A 17,462-nucleotide genomic window follows, 5' to 3' on the forward strand; every position below is an offset into this window, starting at 1 on the left:
CTGTCAATAAAGATCTCCAGTTTAGTTTTTTTTTCTGTAGGTATTACACTCATATCGTTACGTGAATTATTTCGGCTGTGATAGCCGTGCAGTGGAAGTGTGAATGTGAACACCAGTACGTCCACTGGTTTAATTATACTTGAAATTTTCAGATCGATAAAGGGAATAAAAGAACACTGTTTGCTCTTTGCTCTAATTCTGTAAATGTTCAACCACTGTATTCCCCTTTATGCCCCTTTTAAAGAGAAGTTTTGAGCAGCAGGTGGGCGGAGCTTCTGCACTCACACGACTGTATATGTAATATTAAGGATGGACATACACTGACCTCATGAGTTGAATCTTTGGACATAATAATAATAATTTTAGCATTCAGCATTGCTACAGTACACATATGACAGGAAATACAGAGAATTTTCTTTAAGTTTGTCAGCAATGCCTTGTTTTAGCATTGATAATGTGGCCAGTCTGCATCAGATTAAAGATATCTGACATAATTTCCCTTATAGGAGGTTTTCTTTTTCAAAATCAGTGTTTTTTAATATGCACTTAAATGCCTGCTTTCATAATCTGCCACTCTTAGTTAATTTACAAGCGGCATGAACAATGTTTAACACTAGACACTTGTTGTAAATTGATTTATTTGCCATTCAAAGTGCATGAAGCACTAACTTTGTGCCAGTGGTTCTCAGCTCTTGTTTGTGAGTGTCATGAATGTAATTAAATAAATGACATGGAGTGTGACTGAGAAGGGAGACTCCTCTAAATGCCAATTTTAGATTCTGTACATGGAAAATCCCCCAGATTTTTGGAAAAAGTCCTAGCTTTTTTAACATTTTTGAGCCCTCGTAACTTCTTAAAAATAGGATATATCTTTTTGAAATTTTCAGGCCTGAAAATATATTTCAGGTCTTAAAAGCTACAATCAAGACAAAATTTTCACATGTTCCAAGTTTAAGAATTCAAGACTGGCAGGTCAGGTAAGCAGGGAGGTGTTTTACCTCTCGAAGATCCTCTGAAGTTTCAGAAACATCTTTCGGATACGGTTCCCTGATGTGTTAGCTTCAGGGAACATCTAGTGACAGCTTATTGAAAGTTATGTCACTCTGCAAGTCTCTCTACATACAGCACAGACTGTAGCAGGTTTAAGATCAATGGGGTGGAACTGTCTGCATCATTACATAAACATGAATTATGAATTACTGGCAAGTGTTAATTATAATTAACTCAGATTTGTGCATACTTGCATTCTTAATTCATCAGTTATGGGTTGTTTTAGTTAAACATCAAAATAAAGATGTCTGCTTTAAGTGCCACACTGATTTATGCTGCATATACTATGCTTAATAATATGGCAGCGTCAGCATCTTCAGTGCATTGACTTACTTCCATCAGTAGGTGGCAGTAAAGGACTGCTCAAACCTGGAGGAGCCCATGACAGTGCAGTGGAAAAAAGCAGGCTGTTGAATTAGACCTGATGATTCAAAGCATCCCTTCAAAGTTTGAAGCTCGGTTTTTTTGCACCTTAGGCTTGCTGGTGACCACGTTTTCTGCACATTTATTCAGAATTTTGGAGCATCAGTGTTTCAGAGCTTGTGTATATTTGTAAATATGGAGTCATGTCATTGTCTGTGACCATCACGCCTCACCTCGAGGGCACTGTGAGAGTATCTGCTGTTGACTAGAGGTGGCTCAAATTGATTCAAATATATGGGTAATGCTGTACCAATAATTGGTATCGCTGGATACTTTGTTTCTGTCCTCCAAGTTCAATATGTATCCTGCTTAATTGTTCTAAATAAGTTATTGTTTTTGAAAACTAAAAAATAGACCTCAAACATTCATTATGAAAGATGTCCCCACCTTTTTGTGTTAACTGTCAGTCAGTCTGTTTTTTTTACTGTTTCGTTTAAAGCCTCTAACGCATTTAAACAGTAGAGGTTGACCCAAAGTTCTTTATAGCCAGGCACATTTAGGTTCCAGGTCTAAAATAGATGTTTCGATTACGTTAAACGCTGATTATTCGTCAGATAAATCGTGGGCTTTATGAGATCAACATAAGCTGCCTTTGTAAGTTGAGCCTATTGGTATCTGTATTAGTATAGCAATACTACTGCACAGCTCTCGTGTTCACTGGTCCATCTCCTCTGCCTCCTTCCCATTTCCCCCCATAGCCCCACTCGTCTAACCCCCGCCTCTCCTTTTTCTTCTCCATCTTCCCTCAGCAACAGCCACACCCCGGTGCTTCAGCTCCGCGCTCACATCCACTGCAGACAGAGAGCTGACCCCTTTGCATCAAATCACTCAAAGCCCTTTAGCAATGACCTGACATCAAACCTTTATACCTATATGTGCGTGTGTCAGTATTTACAGGAGCTGCGTTGTGTTTTCTTTATTTTTGTGTTTTTACACTACAAAGATGTTGCACAGATTCTACATCATCGCATACTGAAGCCACATAATCCTCCTTGCGCGCAGACTTCTGCATTTACGGTAGCTTCATTTGCAACGGGGAGGGGCCACAGGGCCCCATACCGCTCTCATTGTCACCACAGCTCTCTTCCTATCCAAGGGCATTAGTGCCGCTCAGCAGCCTGAACCTCCAGGTAAGACCCAAATCGCTTTGCTTCGTCATGTGCGGGGAAATTAGACTTTACGATGGCGCAAAGCAGCGCGGATGCGCAAATTTAAGATGTAGGATTGCGACACCGGCTGCTGGGAAAGTTTGACAAAAAGTCAGAGTCTGCACATCAATGTCGCTGTCCACTAATCCTCTGCTGCTGTGTGTGGTTATGGTGTTAATTATGGTTATGTGCGTGATTCTTAGAGAGAATGGGGGATATCTGCGAGTGTGGCGGATTGAAATGCGTGCCTTTTAAAGTCGCTTTTCAGTGGAGACTTGTATTTAAAATGCTGTTAGGCAGATGTGTTAACCTGGGTATTAATTTGCGGCATTTGTCACCGTCTCGCTGCGTCCCTGCGAGGCTCTCTGCGCTGCTGCATCCTGCGCCTTTTGTTCTGGTCCACGCCTGCATGGTGCTGAAACCGGCGCCGCTCGCAGCCATCCACTGCAGGAAAGGATCCCCCTATTTCTGCAGTGGATATTTAAAAGGAAAACTGTAAATATAAGTGCAATATAATTGTGGATTATTATAGTTATCCCCATCTCTTCCCCCCCCCCCCCCCTTTTCGGGCTATTACCGATTTGTCAATGCGTTATGATGGGAGTAGCCCAGCGTCTACTTGGCATTATAGGCACCACCACCACCTCTCACCAGCAAAATGTAGTTTGAAGGAAGCCTTTTATGTGACTCAAATTAATAACAATGTCCTTGTTATGACAGCTGAAAGCCAAAACCATATTCTGGGATCTTCCCTGACGGACTCTAATATCGTTTTACAGCCTTAAATATATGTGCTCAGTCACAGATAGTGATCTGAAAATCTGCAGGCTAAAAGGGTCTGTTTCAGTTCTGCATCCTTTCAGCATCTCCCGAGCCTCAGTGCAGTGAGGAGAAGCAGGAACTCTGTAGAATTTTAAGTGTGAAAACAGTCTTTTATGGAAAGGAATTCAAGAGTTTGTGTGTTTGGACATTCCAGTTCCTGCCTCAGAAGATCCTGGCTGTAGACGAGATGTAGAGGGAAATCAGTGCCTTGGCATGTTGGGGATGTCCAAGCTTGGTAACCTGAGATCCCCCCAAAGTTCAGCTTAATGCATTGTGGTTGCTTGTTCAGTCAGATTCGATTTGATCACGAAAAGTGGAATTTGTTTTACCAGCAGTAATGAGCCAGAGGAACGTAGTAGAAATGGACTGATTGTTTTCACGAGAGTTTTTCCTAAAGCCCCGTGTAATTCAGGTTCACATTAATGGCAGATTCAGATAAACATGCAAAACATATTTGCCTGTTTGACACAGAATAGGTGTTTCTTGGCTCAGGCCGAATGAAGGTTGACAAAGTGCATTAGCACAGCAGGTGAGATGTGAATCAAGTTTCGCCTGCTTCTCCTGTAAGGACAAGCCTCTGTCAGACCAGATTGGGCTGAGTCTAATCGCTGACAGAAATGACCTTAATCAGGGCACGACAGGTTGGGGTTTTGTGTGTGTGCTCACTCTTAACGTCTTTAAATTTCAGTTGTAGTGTGTGTGTGTGTGTGTGTGTGTGTGTGTGTGTGTGTGTGTGTGTGTGTGTGTGTGTGTGTGTGTAAGCCATATCTAGCCATTTCTTGCTCATATAACCACCAGGAAACCTGAGCCGCCTCCCTGCACCACTTTGGGTGACCTTAAGTAAATCTCCCATCGTTGATTCTGGTTAGGTCCTGGAACCACAGACCTGTCATCCACTCCACTGGAATTTAGACACATCATCTTCGTTGGCCCTTCCTGATGACAAGCGATTGCATTAGAGTTGTGTCTGGAATCACGATCAGTCTCTGATATTGCTCATTATTCAAGAATTTATGTGCATTCTAGCTTGTTGGTGAAGTAGATTACTGCAGTACACCTCAGTGCCTCAGACACAGGTGTTTAAGGTCTCAGGACATATCTGTTGCTCCCATCTGAGGCTCCTTTTGTTCCACAGGTGTCTAATGGGAGATGGCTGAGCTGTGCTTTAGTACGTGATTAAGTCTCAACTGTGAGAGGGACCTAATCTAATTCGCCTACGTCAGAAGAACCAAACGGCCCACTGACCTGCATATCAAGTGCACACACACTTGATATGCAGCTTCTTGACTAGGGATGGGTATCGAAAACCGGTTCTTGTTGAGAACCGGTTCCCACTGTTTCAATTCCTTGGAATCGTTTGCCATTTTTGCAAACGATTCCCTTATCGATTCCAGTCGCCCCGAATGACGTCACCACGTTGCGGAGCGTCATTTACCTGGCAGGAAACATGGCGCCTAAGCGGCTCAAACGCTCAAAAGTTTGATTATACTTTATGAGAACCGATGACAACAGGGCAACTTGCAAAGTAGATATTTCATTTAAGGGAGGAAACACTACGAATATGCAAAAGCATTTGCTCACAAAACACGCGATGACACGCGTTTTTAATTCCGCTCCGGACTCGTGACTCTCAACCCAGCAGCAGCGCTAACGTTTGCACGTCCTCTCCCGTTAATGCGGCAGGTAAATAATCAACTAACAGTGCATATTATGTTAGCGCAATCTGCCTTATTACAAGACCTGCCATTACTGTACATGTAGGTGACCATGATGAGAGAGACAGACAGAGTCTGGCTGGCGCTCGCTGGCAGTTCTCGCTGCAGTCTACCGGTAGCGTCTCCTTTCAGGCCAGGATAGACTAATGTCACCGAGCAGTGTCTAAGTTTGTGGTCAAAGGCTTGCACCCATGTACCACAGCAGATGCCCCCGATTTTTGGTAAGTGAATGTGTTTAATTGTAGGCAGGGACATTACTGGATATTCTTGTGTAATTGCCACAGAACAATTTATGTTATACTTTGTTATTGCTACAGAAGAATGTTGCAGCTTTAAGGCAGGGATGACTCCTGGAGTTGCTTTCTCACTGCATATGCTTTATTTCACAATCAGATCGATTCGATAACAAAAACATACAGCAGCTCCTCTCCTACTCCTAGCCCTTCGCTGCGGTGGAAAAAAGAACGACTTCAATCCCCTTCAAGGAACATACGTACAAAATAGTTTTCCTGATACACCAATGGGGCGTTCAATGCCATCTTGTAAATATGAGTACTCTGGCAGAGTAACAGTTCAAATGAAAAATACACCAGAACAAACAAGCAAACAAAAAAAGAAGTGTGGGGTACCTTTGAACCAATGAACAAAGTATAACAATTTATACTTTTTAACATAACCCGACCCCGTCAATATGTGATATGTCTCACAAGAATATTTATTTTATTATTTTACATTTACAATTTTTTTTTCCTGGGGACCCTGTGACACCCCATTGAAGAGCCGTAGGCTGGATCTCTCAAGATCTCACTGTTGGGTTTGTAAGGCCATGTTACTCCTAAATTTCTATCTTGTTCAAAGAGAAGATATAAAACAAAGCTCTGAGCTAATTGACCTTAGTGTTCTCCTTTTTAAAAAAAAAAAAAAAGAATCGATAAGAGAATCGATAAAGAATCGAATCGTTAAACAGAATCGAAAATGGAATCGGAATCGTTAAAATCTTATCAATACCCATCCCTATTCTTGACATACTCAAGTGATAGAAAAGATCATAGAAATGAGACAAAAATATTTAATTTATTCCCCATATCTGGGAATTTATTTTTTACAGCAAGTGGAAAAATGGTAATAATAATAATAGTATTGTATACTTTAATATAATGTAAATGATTATAGTAAAGTGTAAGTTCAGCCACATTTCCATGAAGTTTATAGTATTATTAAATCAAATCAAATTCAAATTCAAATTTTATTTGTCACTTACACAGTCATACACAGTACGATATGTAGTGAAATGCTTGGACAACTGCTCGTGACCTAAAGAAAACAAAAAAGGAAAAGGCTATGAATAAGATAGGAAATAAATATGAAAAATTAAAAAGGTTAAATTTAACTAGGAAGGAATAAAATATAAATTAAGGTTAAAAATGAAATAACTGTACAACACAAATTAGAATGAAGGGTAAATTTAACTGGGAAAGAATAAGATAACATATATAAATTAAAGTTGAAAATAAAATAACTGTACAACAAAATACACAATATAGAACTATATAAGAATGTATGAAGAAATATAAATAAATATATAGTCAAGTCAAGTCAAGTCAAGTTTATTTATAGAGCACATTTAAAAACAACCAAGGCTGACCAAAGTGCTGTACAGTAAATACAGATAAAAATACAATAGAACACAATTTCGTAAAACACCTCGCTGATCAAATAAAAAATAAATAAACAAATAAATTAAACCTTTCTAAAAGCCAATGAAAAGAGGTGAGTTTTAAGAGCAGTTTTAAAAGTTTCTAGGCTTTTGGAGAATCTGACGTGAGGAGGTAAACTGTTCCACAGTCTGGGTGCAGCCACAGCAAACGCCCTCTCTCCCTTTGTCTTTAATTTATACCTGGGAACATCTAAAAGCATCAGATCGGCTGACCTCAAAGATCTCCTGGGGCGATAAGTACTAAGGAGTTCTGACAGGTAAGAAGGTGCAGTGCCATTTAAAACACAATACACAATACCAGCAGCTGTACAAGTATTAACTGGAAATGAAGAATATAATGTCCAGTGATGTGCAATCCACATTATGTCTTCTGCAGTGCAAATATGCTTAAAGTGATTTAAGTGATGAAGTGAAAACAATGTCCAGAAAGTCCAGTGTGTGTGTAAGAACCATATGTGTGGGTCAGTACTGTGTGGTGGTGTGATTGAGAGACCGTATCGCCTGCGGGAAGAAGCTCCTCCTCAGTCTCTCTGTGTTGGTCTTCAGGGAGCGGAATCGCTTTCCCGACCTCAACAGAGAGAACAGTCTGTTGTTGGGATGGCTGAGGTCCTTCACGATCTTCCTGGCCTTGGTCCAGCACCGCCTGCTGTAGATTGAGTGCAGGTCAGGGAGCTCGGAGCGGATGGTGCGCTCAGCTGACCGCACAACCCTCTGTAGAGCTCGTCTGTCCTGCATGGTGCTGTTCCCGAACCAGGTTAAGATGTTTCCCGTCAGGATGCTCTCTATGGTGCACGAGTAAAAGTTCCTGAGCACCTTGGAGCGCAGTTGGAAGCCTCTCAAGCGTCTGAGGTGGTAGAGACGCTGACGGGCCTTTTTCACCACGGTGTTGATGTGACAGGACCATGACAGGTCCTGCGTGATGTGAACTCTGAGGTATTTGAAGCTGTCCACTCTCTCCACTGGGCACTCGTTGATGACGGGGGTCTGGTAGTTCCTCTCCTGCTTAGTGCTGAAGTCCACTATCAGCTCCTTTGTCTTACTGACATTTAGAAGGAGGTTGTTCCTCTGGCACCAGTTCTCCAGATTCCTAATCTCCTTCAGGTAGGCCGTCTCGTTGTTATCAGAGATCAGGCCCACCACGACGGTGTCGTCAGCAAACTTGATGATGGTGGTGGAGCTGGTAGTGGCCACACAGTCATATGTGTACAAAGAGTACAGCAGGGGGCTCAGAACACACCCCTGGGGGGCTCCAGTGCTGAGAGTGGTGGAGGCTGAGACATGTCCGCCCATCCTTACTGCCTGTGGTCTGCCAGTTAGGAAGTTGGAGATCCACTGACACATAGATGAGCTGAGTCCCAGATGCTCCAGCTTGGTGGTGAGTGTGGAGGGAATTATGGTATTAAATGCAGAGCTGTAGTCTATGAAGAGCATTTTAACATAATTCCCCCTTCTAGTGTCCAAGTGAGTGAGTGATGTGTGGAGGAGATGAGAGATGGCATCGTCTGTGGAACGATTTGGACGGTAAGCGAACTGTAGTGGGTCCAGTGTGTCTGGTAGTGAAGAAATGATGAAGTCTCTGACCAGGCGTTCAAAGCACTTCATCACTACTGAGGTGAGGGCTACAGGGCGATAGTCATTGAGAGAAGCAGGGTGGGGTTTCTTCGGGACAGGAACAATGATGGACTCTTTGAAGCATGTGGGGATCACCAACTGAGATAAAGAGATGTTGAATATCTCAGTGAACACAGGAGCTAGCTGGTATGCGCAGTCTCTGAGGATACGACCTGGGATGCCGTCTGGTCCTGCTGCTTTCCTGGTGTTCACTCTTTTGAAGGCTCTCCTTACTTCATGCTCGGAGATGAAGAGAACGTTTCCGGTATTACTATTCATCATCACTGTGAACTCCATCTTTTTTCACTATACAAAGTCTTCCTGTCCAACGATACTTTGAATAGGCTGGGAGTCAATTGACTTTGCAACTTGTAGCCTTAAACTCCACATGATGATAGCTTCAGCTCTGCAGCCCTGTTGCTTCTTCTCTAGCATTAGCATCACGCATGTACTCAGTGCTGTCAACTGGCACAGCTGGCAAATATAAATTGTTTAAAAATCCAAAAGCAAGAAAAAAAGATTTGTAAAGTAGTAAAGTAATTAGTAATTAAGAATAATTGAGTAAGTGATTAAGGAAATGCTGAAAAAAGCAAGAAAAACACACGAAAGCTTCAACAGGCTGCCACTCAGCAGTGTGCCATGTTAATTAGGACCTACAAGTCTTTTGTTAGGCATGGATGAAGAGCATTGTGAACGTCATTCTTTTTTCAGTAATGAATGAACTTATCATTGACGTAGGCACTTGTCCACCAAGGCCGTTTCTAGTATCCCGCTCTTTAAAAGAAGATACAGCTGTCAGAGACACTTTGTATGCACAGGAAGCATGCTGTAACAACAGAGGACAGATGGATGTAGCGGGTACCTAGGCTGTGGGATAGGAGCAGAGGTGATCAGTCCTAGAAAAAGGCCTACAGCTTTTTGGATTCAACAATAATGCAGAATCTGCTGTCTAGTTGTAGTAGGAAGAGCTGGTAAAGTCTAAACTAGTGTGTGTTAATTGAGCTTAACCACACAGATTCTTCATCTTGTGACCTCCTTGTTACAAGATAGTCTCTCTAATCACTCATCCACCCTGTTCGCCCTTCTACCCGGAGCTCCAACCATGGCTGGCTCACCGCTAGTTTCCCAAACGAGCCCTGACAGCCAGTGTCATATTTCATTCCTCACGGACGTTGCCCCTCAACAGAGAGGACACTCATGCAGGGCATTCTTACAGTCAGGGGCTGCTCCCCCAGATATTGGCATCTCTAATATTTGCTGCCGCTCTACCCTCTGATCTTGTGTTAGCTAATCTGTGAGGAGGACATAAGGACTGGGTAAAGAAAACAGAAAAAAACATTCTTCAGAATTTTTGAAAGACGAAGTATACAACCTGCCTACCAGGCCTGATCCTTGGTCATCCACTGTAAAAATGTCTTTTTTTGAGCAGTTTCTGTAGACAACAACACATTCCAGGCAAAAACTTGTTGCATGTTCCCAAAAAGCCGTCAAGGGACGTTTCTGTGTTTCTGTGTTAACAGGGTTATGACATTTAACCTGCTGTTTGTGGTTTTACACCCTTAATTGGCAAACAAAATTGCACACAACTGGCCTGCTGACATATTCTGGATGATGTTAGGTCAGCTATATGTAACCAGCTGAGTCCTGCCACTGTATTTTAGTAAAGTGCTAATATTTGGCTGGATTTTTATGGGTTTTGCAGTTTAAAAACAATATAATGTACTACTGTAATGAATTACATTTTTTATTGAAGCACAACAAAGAGCAAATGAGGAAAGTGATGCAAAACATTAATGAAGCTACATTGTACAACCCTTTAGATTAAACCTGGAGAATTCTACACGCAAATATTAGCCTTCAGATTGTAGTGGACTACAGTATTGCTGGAGAGATCGAAAAGCTGCTCGAGTCTTTGCTGGTTTCTTACATGTTTGAAGGTCTTGAAAAAGCATTGGCGGGATTTTGCCTTTCAATGTGAGGTTATTTTATGTCACTTCAAAACCAGAACTTATTTTAGGACTTAATGGTAGTCTGAACGATGCAGCTGGAGCAGCAGTGCTTACATGTGAGGCTGGTCTGATTTTTCGGACTGGGAACAAACCACTAATGAGCCTTAGCTTTTTACCGAATAGGCTGGGGACCTCTTGTTAGCCTAGCGTAGTAGCTAAGCTACTTAGTGCTGAGCCTTTATGATTTCCAGATGTGCAAGCTAAACAGCTCAATTGTTTTCTCCTCATCCTTTTGCAAACAGCCAACTGACTGCAGTTGGAGGCTAATACACTGAGTGAAGTGTGCTAGAGGACTGAATGAAGCTCATTGTTAGAGTATTGTTAGAACATACCAACTCTATTGGGTTTCTCGAGGTTTTTTGAACATGTTTTCTCTTTTGTGTTTTTTTTTCTTCTTTTTTAGTTCATCCATTAAGGGAAAAGATTAGATGGTAATGTAGTGGAAATAAAGTCCCCAAGGATTCGGGGTAAATTGCTTCTCTGGGTTTGAAGCTTCTTAAGTAAACCAGAACATCTCTTCACTGTGTTAGCGTGCACACGCTTGAGTGCGTCTGCTTGTCAGGGTCGTATTTTGGATGAATGGAAACCCCCTAGTTCATAGAAGCATCACACAGAGGAGCTCTGTGAAGCCAGTGTGAAACATAAAAACAGATGGAAGACATTATTACGGCGATAGCACATTTCGTTCCTTGTGAGTCTTGTTTTTAACTAGTCTGCTGGAACAAGGGGCAGCTGACTGCGTGTAGTGGACGTCCTGGCCAGCATCCAGGAAGGGGTTTTACTGTGACCGCTGCCGAATGTGTCTGAAGAGAGGCTTAAAAGCATATCTAACATCCTCTCTCTCACACATGCCACAGAGAGACGATGGAAAAATATGCAGGATGAAATCATCAGACTCTGCAAACCCACTTTGGCTTCACATAACTCAGTTTTACCCTAGAAGCAGGTATTTGAATTAATTAATTAATCAGCAATTTTAATAATTTGTTAATTGCTTTCACGCCAAATCAAAAGGACCCTCTGGTTCTTGTTCTTGAATATGAAGATTTGTTACTTTACTACATAATTTATGCCATTGGCAAGACAAAACAACTGGTTTTGTCTTTTTTATGTCTCATTTTAACGTCTTCTTTCACTGTTTTGACATTTTGGAGTACATAATTTAATGAATAATGCCTTACATGTCCGCCTCAGGATGCCTGGTAGCTACTTTGTAATTCTAATCACATTTTCCTTCTCTGTGTGTCAATTAATGCATTACAATAATACCTGAAAAGCTGATAATGCCAAAGAAATTGCACCATTATGGTCATTGGCTTTGTTAGATTTCCTATGTTTTCACATCTTTCATACATTTAAATGTCTGTGAAATGACAGCTCAACTCTAATGATTCAGAATAATAAGACACTCAAGTCAACCAAATATAATTTGACAAAACGTTTACTGGAACTGACGTTTTGTTTGTCGCTTGCAGCTGTTTGTAGGTGTCTCTAATCTCAGTTTATTGCATTCTTGGAATATCAGGTAGCAGCAGAAACCAAGAGTTTTGTTATTTTACACATTTAGCACAACATCATCAATGAATCATAACTGTTATTGTTATAATTCCCAACACAGAGACAGAATTCATAACAGGAACATTGTGCACATTTTTTAACGTTTCAGAAAAGTGAGGGGTCTTGAGTCGCAGTTTAGAGTTGCAGCTGTAATCGCAGCTGTAGCATTTTTAGTTAGTAAACATGTGATTGGTTTCCTCAGGTCAGAAATATTTTGGGGGGGTCTTTCACTATAGCTTATTTGGTTGAGCAGGTGAACCATATGCTGTAAGACCATTTCAGAAGTCCAGGTTTGGATCTGCCCAAGGCTTTTTGTTCTGTCTCTCCCTAACCTGCTCTCTCTCCAAGCTTTCTTAACCACTCCTTAGTGTCCTATCATAATAAAGGCTAAAAAGTGTTATGTACAGCAGCGGTCCCCAACCCCCGGGCCTCGGACCGGTGCCGGTCCGTGAGTCGTTTGGTACCGGGCTGCGAGAGTTGAGGCTCAGGTGTGAAATGTATGGTTTTCAGGGTTTTTATCAGTTTTCAGCGTTATTTTGTTATCGTTTTTATCGTTAACTCGGTTTTCCTGGGTCTTTTCACGTGTGTTATGAATAAATCTTCTTTGTTTTCGGTACCGGTACTAGTTTTATTTTGTTGTATTTATCCGCGATACCTTACAGGCTGGTCCGTGAAAATATTGTCGGGCATAAACCAGTCCGTGGCGCAATAACGGTTGGGGACCGCTGATGTACAGTTCATTATTGTCCTGGAAGTCTTGTACTACCTTAAGTCTTTCCCCCATAATGGCATTTGACAATCTCTCCTGTACCCTTAATGGCAAGTTTTGAGACCTCAGTAAAAATTAAAAGACGGGGTTTGACAACCATTAGATTCGTTTCCAAGGTAACTCCATAGGGAGAGACCGGCCTCAATAACTTCCTAGTCATTTTGTCCTATAAGCAGCCCTGAAATATGACAGATATTGGTCAGATCAGAAAAGTTGTTCAAGGTTACATGACTCCTGGAAGGCTTTAAAGGGGTATAGAGTTAATGCAGCCTTAGTTGTGTTTATTTGTTCTCCCCACCAAAGACAGGAATAACCTATTAGGAGGTCATGTAGGGGATCACTTAGGAAATGTCTCCAATAGCAGTCATTTACATATATTGTTTTTCCAATTGTAGACAAAGTCAAAATCAGTAACAGATAATGAAAGCATTAGAGCCACAATGACTAAATAAAGTAAAAATTTTCTGATGTTTGTAGGCAAGAAATTGACTATATATGACATGACAGATCAATTAATAGTGAAGCTGTAGGCTCTAGTGCAACACTTAGGCTACGTTCACACCCCAGGCGAAAGCGCATCAAATCTGACTTTTTTGACCCTATGCGACCCATATCCGATCATGGTATGACAGTGTGAACGGCACAAATCCGATATTTTCAAATCCGATCTGGGTCACTTTCGTATGTGGTACTGAATCCGATACATATCCGATGTTTTAGAAAGCGACTGCTGTTTGAACGGTCATGTCGCATTAAATCTGTCTTTTACGTCACTGACACAAGACAGAAGCCAATTATCAGCTCCGGAGAAGCGCCCGATACGACATCGCGAACGCTTCCTGGCCATCGGTGAAACTGCTGGGAAGACAACGTTGGAGAAACGTTAACATTTTATTTGTACTGCATAATCTGCAGATTCTGACAGAAATCTGTAACTATCCTTTGAAGCACCGCTCCTCTCTAAAACAGCAATAAGGATCATTATTAGGTTATCTACATTATTATGTAAATAACAAAATAACTTAAAGAAAAAATTGGGAAACGTAAAGTTTGAAGTCTTTATATTAAGGGCCATCAGTCAAACAATATTGTTTGCTCTGGGTCTAAACAGAGCGCGTTGTGTGTGAAGTCTTCTTTTGCGCATGCGGGCCGCTTTGAGCGTTCACACTAGAGCGTGTTTGCTGTCGCATTTTAGTTGTAGTGTGAACAAGCAGACGAAAAAATCGGATTTGATCAAAAAATCGGAATTGAGCATTAAGACCTGCAGTGTGAACGTAGCCTTATTCACATGTATCCTCCAACCTGGACTCTCTCTATTGATTTGAATTGTTGACAGGGGCCTATTGCTCCACTGGGACCATCAAGGCCCTTCCCACTCACCAGGGCAACCCCTGCCATGGAAACCAGCCCCTCAAAGGAATGACCCTCTTTGAGTGTGTAGCCCCTCTGTGCGTCTCTGCCTCGACTTGTAAAAAAAAAAGATACAGACAGAAGCCTAGAAAAAAGCCTTTCTGTCCTTTTTATCACAGCATAATGTTCCCTTTCCTCGCTGTTCCTTTCTTTTCCTCCACACACCTTCAACTGGATCTGGGAATCCGCTGATTGGTCTACAAGCAGTACCATCAATAAAATTAAGAATATCTGCTTGTTTGTTTGTTTTTTTGTATTGTAATTCCTCATAATTCCAGCTAATCTTGAACTTTGAATGGCCCAGCTGCATTGAGTTGTCCCCAAGGTGCCGTCTACTGAAGGTGGGATGGGGAGACTTCACTACTTCGGGTCACCTCATTAAATCAAACAACATAAATCTCTACAGAAAAAGGAGACTTAAGCTTTATTTAGGAGCGTCAACAGATGTTTGCGAATGCCCCCCCCTCGCGGGAAGGAGACTGTTGTTTTCCACCACAATGAGCTGGGTGACATTTTTTTTTCTTAAGGAGAGATTTGTATTCCTGGGTGCCATTGACTCAGTGTGCCTGCTGACAGTATCTGGTGATAAACGGGCAATAAACTGGAGAATCGGAGCCGCATGGTTTCACATGGCACGTCTGCAGTGCTTGAAACTTGTAGCTAAGAACATAGAAAAAGAAGAAGGCAGAAGGTTTTGGGGAAATTCAGCATTTGTACATGATGCAACTGGCTGCAAAGGTTTTCCATATTTCCAATCCTTTTATTTATTATTTGAGTCATACTTATATAGTTTGCCTTCTACATCATATATAGCCCCTGTTTTCTTGTAAAACTTACATTCACTGTGTTTTTTTAAGGTTTTATAGCAAATCCATTCAGGTTCTGGGTCTATTGGGAGCAGCAAACCTGTCTTCTGTGTTTTACCTCTGCATCTAAACTGCCTGCCATTTTTTCAGGCAGAGGCCTGAGAGGTAGTATTTTACTATGTTACTGAAGCTTAGGGGGGAAATCCCGCTGTGCATGGAGTCGGTATAGATTGCACAATGTTTTTAGACATATCTGCTTTTCTTCTACCATTTCTTTTTGTTTCTGTTGTGCCAAAATGACTTTCAGTAGGCTTACCTTGCCGTGAAGCTTAAACGCTTTATTACAAATAGAGCTCATTGATGATACCAGCATGTTTTCCCTCAGACCAAGTCCAAACAGCACAGGCGTGAACTTCAAAAGCAGCTTTACGTGGGATGTGTCCTGATGTTATCTCTTTTTTTACCATGTCTACGGCAGCTTTGAGCTCGATCGCCATCTCTGGCTTTGTTTTTGTATTGCGCATCCTTCTGATTCTGCACCCAGAAATTGTTATAGGAAGCCCGCAGTAAAAATATTCTGAGGAAGACAACGTAATTAGCTGCTTCTCTGTGTAAATCCACCAGCTTTCCATCGGTTCCTTTGTCTGCGCACCACGGGTCTCCAATTATTGATTTTGTCCTTCCAGAGCTCGTCTTTTTCTCAGCTCACCTATCCCCTGCGGGGATGCAGGAGGAGGAGGAGTAGCGGTGTGGGTGGGGGACCCCTGTGGATCTTCATGCCCACATTCAGATGCTAATCCTCCGCCATCTGCTTTCTACCATGATGATGCCTTACTGTCCAAGAGAAAAACCACAAGCTTGATGTGTCCTCAGGGGCTGCCAGGCTGATTGCCTCCCTTTCACCCTAATCTAGGCGCAGCATTATAAACCCCCCACCCCCCACCCCGTTTCTCCCCACATGGGGATCATCTATAGAGATCCCTGTGTGCAGATTCTGTGCAGGGCCATTGGACCCTAGGATAAAAGACCTCATTTTCTGCGTTACCCCTGGTAAGTTCAATCAAAGAGCCTTCCAGCCTGATGAGTTAATCACCACCGGTGCGCCGTCGCGGCCCGCTTAGAGCTGCTGGTCTTTTAGCCGATCAAATGAAGCAGATGTGATTTACACGTAAGTTTAGAGCGCCTCAAGTTTAGCTCCCACTTGTTTGAGTGGGAACAGTTCTCCGGCTTGGTGCTGTGTGTGGGACTGTGCTTGGATTTTGCATCTCCAGGATGACATAATAGAGTGTATTTTGGCACTCGCGGCTGGAAGTTCCTCCTTGTGATTGTAGCCTGTGTTTAGAAGGCAATTCTGTGTTCAACATTATATGGCCATCTATTTTTGCATGAACCAACTCCCCATCCGGAACTAAGCCAAAACGCATTTGCTCAGAAGGCAGATAGTGAAACGACTTAGCCATGTTGTCCCACTGTAATGCACACTAACAATGGGTGGTGCAGTTCAATAAAAGCCGTTGAACCCCAGATAAAAATAAAAAATGTAAATAAGCGATGATTGAAAGCATTGCTGCCCTGATAACTGCTGTGATAAACGCCTCTGAAAGTACACACAGAGTACCCTGCCCCTCTCATGCCTCCCCCAGCCTGAGATCAGATGAAAACTGAACTAGCCAATACAAACAGGAAAGTAAACCCTTCAGATCGTTGACGCACAACGTCCTGGTTCCACCAGCCTTTATCTGTCGTATTCCCACCACAAATTCAGCACAGCTCTGTGCTTTTCAAACTGGGGGAGACGCGGAGTGCATTTTTACTTTATTTTAGCTCGTATGTTCTCAGGCCCAGCTATTTCCTGTGCTGGGTGGCATCCCATCAAAAGACATGTGAACCAGTTGTGCTGGGAACCACAAAGCTGGAGATACAAGACGCTTTAATCTGCATCCACATCTGTGTAATGAAAACACAACACCCGGTCTGGCTAATGCTGCCCTGCATCATTCTGTCTGCACGTGGCAGTGCTGATTGTGTGTGTGTGAATTCCAGCCACTCTGGGTGTGGGTATGCATATGTGTGTGTCTAGCTGTGCAAAGCCAAAGTGACACTCAGTCAGCTGAATTGGAGACGATGTCACTCTGCTGCAGAGCCGGTGATTGCGGCGCTCTGAATGCTGATGATGCACTGACACGAGTGCTCGGTGTCTCTTTCTGACAGATGGACTCACCTGCAGAAGATTGTATCATCACTTTTGTTGCAAATAAATAATAAATTAACTCAGCTGTTGCACAGCATTGTGTGCGACTCAGGAGTTCAAGCTTAGCGTGTGATTTCTGTCATGGTGTTACTGTTTCTTGTTGTTCTTATTCTTTATTTGGTACATACACTTAAATTGAAACTCATTTAGATCATTTTTAAACAAAAAATAGGA

At 42.3% G+C, this 17,462-nt stretch overlaps 1 protein-coding gene across 1 annotated transcript in view; it reads left to right on the plus strand.

Annotated features, from left to right (window-relative positions):
• The first annotated feature begins 2,497 nt into the window (after positions 1–2,497).
• The window catches only part of LOC146641956 (uncharacterized), an 88,621-nt gene continuing 73,656 nt past the window's right edge, over positions 2,498–17,462 (plus strand). Inside the window, exon 1 of the mRNA XM_085397288.1 lies at positions 2,498–2,603. The gene's annotated coding sequence lies outside the window, so the exon portion shown is untranslated. The remainder of the gene's footprint in view (positions 2,604–17,462) is intronic.

This window comes from Rhamphochromis longiceps, linkage group LG23 (assembly GCF_057381845.1).
Source record: "Rhamphochromis longiceps isolate RC_006_pf linkage group LG23, R_longiceps_female_GT1.1, whole genome shotgun sequence".
NCBI classification, from domain to species: domain Eukaryota; kingdom Metazoa; phylum Chordata; class Actinopteri; order Cichliformes; family Cichlidae; genus Rhamphochromis; species Rhamphochromis longiceps.